The sequence below is a fragment of the Rhamphochromis sp. 'chilingali' genome (genome assembly GCF_963969265.1).
Source record: "Rhamphochromis sp. 'chilingali' genome assembly, chromosome: 14".
NCBI lineage: Eukaryota > Metazoa > Chordata > Actinopteri > Cichliformes > Cichlidae > Rhamphochromis > Rhamphochromis sp. 'chilingali'.
In genome coordinates this window covers 33,855,944-33,861,159 of record NC_137941.1, presented here as the reverse complement: position 1 = coordinate 33,861,159, position 5,216 = coordinate 33,855,944, and positions in this window count along the sequence as shown.

Sequence of the window (5,216 nt, the reverse complement as noted above, 5' to 3'; positions counted from 1 at the left end):
CTGTGTCTGACTGCTTTAGTGATGTCATCTGAATTCAGACAAACTGGTTCAACAGACTCACTGTACTGTGGTTGCTTTTAAAACTGGAAGCGACCTGGTGACCAGAGACCACAGAATGAATATTTGCCTGTACGTAGTTTAGCATTTGTCGGCAATTTACCCAATTTAAGTGGATAAATTTTGGGACCCTTGCAAACTTAACTTTGCAGGAGCTGCAGTCTTTGAAGCTGACTTCTTGTGCCCCTCTTTGTTTAAAATTCAGTCATTTTCAAGTTTCACTCTTCCATTCACATTAAAATATGAAGAAGGGCATGAGAGAGTTAAAAAGTCAGCTTAATATGTATATAAAAACATATCAGAGAGGGGAAACAAATTGGCCCAGCCACTGCTACAGATATGCGGACGACACCTGGGTCAAAATCAAAACTCAAGAAGTATCCTTCACTGCAAACATAAACGCTGTGGATAAAAACAAAGTTCACCAGGGAAGACATAAAGAATAACTGTTTGCCAATCCTGGACTGTGCCGTGCACATTGAAGGGAATGGAAACCTCAACATTAAAGTTTACTAGAAGCCCACACATACGGACTAGTACCTCCTCTTTTACTCCCACCACCCTCTGGAACACAAACGTGGAGTAATCCGGACCCTACAACACCAGGCAAAAATATTCCCTCTAAGCCTGAAGGGGAAAAGAGGTAACGCACACCTGTAAAGAAAGCTCTTAAAACGTGGTTATCTTAACTGGGCTTTTATCAAGTCAGCAAAGATGCACAGAAAAGAAGATCAGACACCAACTAAGGATAAGAAGAACAATTGGAACAAAATTGTCATCCCCTATGTAGCAGGTTTATCAGAGAAACTCAGGAGTTTTCTCCAAGCACGACATCCCAGCTTACTTCAGACCCATCCACAAACTCAGACAAAAACTGGTTCATCCCAAAGACAAAACTCCTAAACACAAACTTAACAACGTAGTGTATGATGTACAGTGCAGCGAGGAATGCCCAGACCCAGGGCTGGACTGGGACAAAAAATCAGCCTGGGCATTTTGACTAGAGACTGGTCCACCAGGTATTATAAGAAAAACCATAAAGCCTTTGAATGAAAACAAACGTCGTTGTGACAGTGATGTACACTGTCTTGTACACTGTCTCTAATATTAGGGGACTTTAATCATGTCTCGCTGGACTCCACACTGCCCACCTTCACCCAGTATGTGACCTGCCCCACCGTAGGCAATAAAACATTGTACTTAATGTATGCCAATGAAAAAGTGGCATACAGTTCATCACCTCCCCCTGCCCAGGGAAGATCCGATCGTAACCGAGTGCGTCTTGTCCCTGTGTGCAGCCCTTACTGTGCAGGGAGCCACTAATCACCCACGCAGTGCAGAGATGGTCCGCGGAGGGCATATAAATAAATAATAAAAGCAAGTAAATGACAGTATGCTCTTTCTGAAACAAACAAAAGGAGACCTTAACTTTTATGAAAATACCGCTTTACTCAGTTTAAAGTAATACCACTGTATAATAGCCTTCAAATTTAATAATGTTAACAGTATCTCAGGAATATTTTTCAAATCTCACCTTTTCCCCTTATTTTTCAGAGATTACAAGTTCATGTGTGACATTTATTTAAACCACCATGTAGCTAAAAGTAAAAACAAACACTGTAGAAGCACTTGTGGCTGTGTCCTTTGTGAACACACATTAGGGAAAATGAAAAACATTCATTTATAGAGTGTTTGATCTATAAACATGTACCACTGTGTAATCCTGTTTTTGGATGAACTGAGGCTTAAAAATATAGGCTAGAAAGCGACTGTTCATTTCAGGGATTTTGGTTCCTTATCAGCGGAGTCAGACAGCATGAATATGATGAGGCTTGTAGAGATGACAGTAGGCAAGCAGACAAGTTTCCTGAGGTTGGGCTGAATGAACCTAGAACACAGGAAGAAACCTAAACAAGCATAAGGAACTTTAGCTAAATATATTGTCACGTACAGCCAAATGACAGTAATAAAGAAGGTAAGCCGTGACCATAGAAAAAGCAAAGCAATCACTGGATTGACTGTCCAAATTGCTACACACTTTTTAAGCATCGTTCACCAACAAACTGAGTCTAACAAATCATTTTCTTTACTTTGGTAATTACAGTTATTGCCTTATGTATAAAATATAATTTTAATACCAGTGTTCATTATCTTGACATTATTTTTTTACAAAAAACACTAGCTTTACAGCCATCATCTCTTACATAATTCTACCACAATACTACCAAATTCTACCACATTTACATAATTGATTTTTAACCAGGTTATAGTAAAAGGCCAGGTGCCAATCTCAGAGTTAACGCCGGAGTTTAAAGTCAGTTTGTTAAAACTGCTTTGTTCTCGAAAGCAGTAAAATTAATTCATAACTTTTAATTCTGAGTTGAGATGGATTCTTCAGTTCTTGGTTTGAGAACAGATGAGGGTAAATTCATTTAACCTTTTACCTTGACTTAAGCACATAATTGTACTTCATAGCCCTCGTCAATGGAACCCAATACCAGTATTTGACAGTAACAGGTAAGCCTCAAATTTAATTTTTAAATAGACAAGACACCATGAGAACTGACATTACAATATTTTATTTTACAAAAGTCAGTGTCTTTTAGTTCAAAGTTTGTCTGGCATCTCTTGTACATCTTGAAAATAAATAAATAAATAAATAAATAAATAAATAAAAAAACCCACACTCTATGCAGTGTACTATAATTGAACATAAACAACAATTTTCCAAAAGAATATTTCTAGATGAATTGTCATTTGAACTATTTCCTGGAAACTTTCTGAACACCACTTATTTTGCATGGCTTGATGCATGCATACCCTAGTTGTCTTAACTGGACTATAAATATAACTATATACACAATGAACAGTCATTTGTAAAAACACTTTTAAAATGTAAAATCTTTAAGAAGCCTGAGTGCCAGGAGCAATCCCCTTTAAGAACACTTACAATAACAACTTCATCCCAAAAGGCCACAGGTTTTAACCACAGCTTCCCAGCATCAGTTCATGTATGCAGCTACACCTTTCCAAATCCCAGGGATCCTTTTAATGCATCGTTCATAAGATCTTTGAATTGATCTTCATCTGCAACACCTCTTGGGAGATACAGGGATAAGCTGCACATTGATTTGTATGGGAAGCGCCGCATCCCTGACTCCTGATCGTAAAAGTCTATGTTGCAGGACTGTGGGAACCCCAGTGGTGGAAGTAAGTCAGCCCCAGTTATAAAGACCAGCAGCTCTTCAAATGTGTGGTCCACCTCTTGCTCTGTTAAAATACATACAAGTGTTAAATAAGGTGCAATGTGTAGATTTATAATCAGTTACACTGACTGCATAGTAGAGCAGTTGCGTTAATGACTATTTTGGAGTCAAAAACAGGTTTTTAGGCAAAACCATTATTGCAAAGCATTGTATTAAAAAAAAAAAAATACTCAAAGCAATCCTGCCCTCCTAAGACAGGAAATTAATTTTGGTCCTCCAAGTCAGACCTATATGTCAAGGACTGTTTATGCAATGTGTATTTTTTTTTTAAAGTTATTCATTCTGTCCTTGCAAGAGTACATTGGCTTTCTAGTGATGTCACATTTGCGCGGGTGTTGTCATTGCACCACTCGATTACCCTAGGACACTAATATACAGGAGGTTTCGTTATAGTCAATGGAATACCTGAAGGTTCTTCTAGTTAGGCAGTGCATCTAATTAACAAATGACACAAATAACACAATTTGAAACCTGTCTTAAACACTGCAAAAATACTGGGGGCGATCGTGGCTCAAGAGTTGGGAGTTCGTCTTGTATTCGGAAGGTTGCCGGTTCGAACCCCGGCTCGGACAGTCCCGGTTGTTGTGTCCTTAGGCAAGACACTTCACCCGTTGCCTACTGGTGGTGGTCAGAGGGCCCGGTGGCGCCAGTGTCCGGCAGCCTCGCCTCTGTCAGTGCGCCCCAGGGTGTCTGTGGCTACAATGTAGCTGCCATCACCATTGTGTGAATGGGAGAACGACTGACTCTAGTCCTTAGGGACTAGTAAAGCGCTATACAAATACAGGCCATTTACCATTTACTTAATTCTCAGATGTGCTAATACAATTGAATCTTAAATTTTACCATATTTTAAATACAAGTATGTAATATAACTATTTAATATTTTAGTGTTAGGAGATGTTTTCGGTCATGTAATAAAAATAATGTTTTACCAGAAATCACAATGAAAATCAAATTACATCCTATCAGTCTAAACAAGATCTGGTAGAGATGACAGAGGATAAAAGAAATAATCTTCAAAAAATATTTGTTGTAGGTGGTTTCCTTTCAAATACCTCACCTAAAAGGTAAAATAGTCAAAAACTTCCTCATATGCTCTAAGAAGGGGTGGATTTTGCAAAGTTCTAAGGTTTTATTGCACCCAAGTGTTGTTTCGATTTAGTTGTCTGTATTTTGTATTGTGGACACTGTATTTAACATGAAATGCCTGAAGCAATTCAAACAGAAACAAGACATGTGTTGTATTCTATGTACTCACCCTGAATGGCCATAAGCCACCATTCCCACTGAAAGATGGTGGCTTTTTCACGTCTGTCACTTCCAGCTGGACTCCATCCAATGGTGAAGAGATCCTGGAAGCTGTTTCTTGTAAGTTTATTTCCTGCAATTGTAAATACAGGAAGGAACTGCTTCCAGCATCTCTTCACCATTTGCCAGAACCGACCACACGAGTCCATACCGGCAACAAACTGCTGAATCATGCTGGCAACCCTGTTGACCACAGATTGTACTCTCAATTCATACAACATAGCAAAATTGTGAAACAAAACAAAAAGTTTTGTCAAAACAAAAAGTTTTGTTTTGTCAATTTAAACACCACCTTAACTGCAATACAGATATCAACTCAGCAGATTGATGATTTGTTTAAGTGTTAACTATTAGGGGGGAACACAATGGGAAGACGAGCCCTGACCAGGAAACTACTTTGGAATTTTCTAGCAAATTCTCACCTGTGAAATGCAAAATGAGATACAATCTTGCCCCTTATCCTCTTAACATCAAGTAGTGTGGCAGTGTAGATGTCAGGGATACCACAGCCTGCAATCCAGTCCCCAAGGTGACTTTTCAAGTCTGCCAGGTCTTCTAGGGTGCTGAAGTTGGAAACCTTGAAAA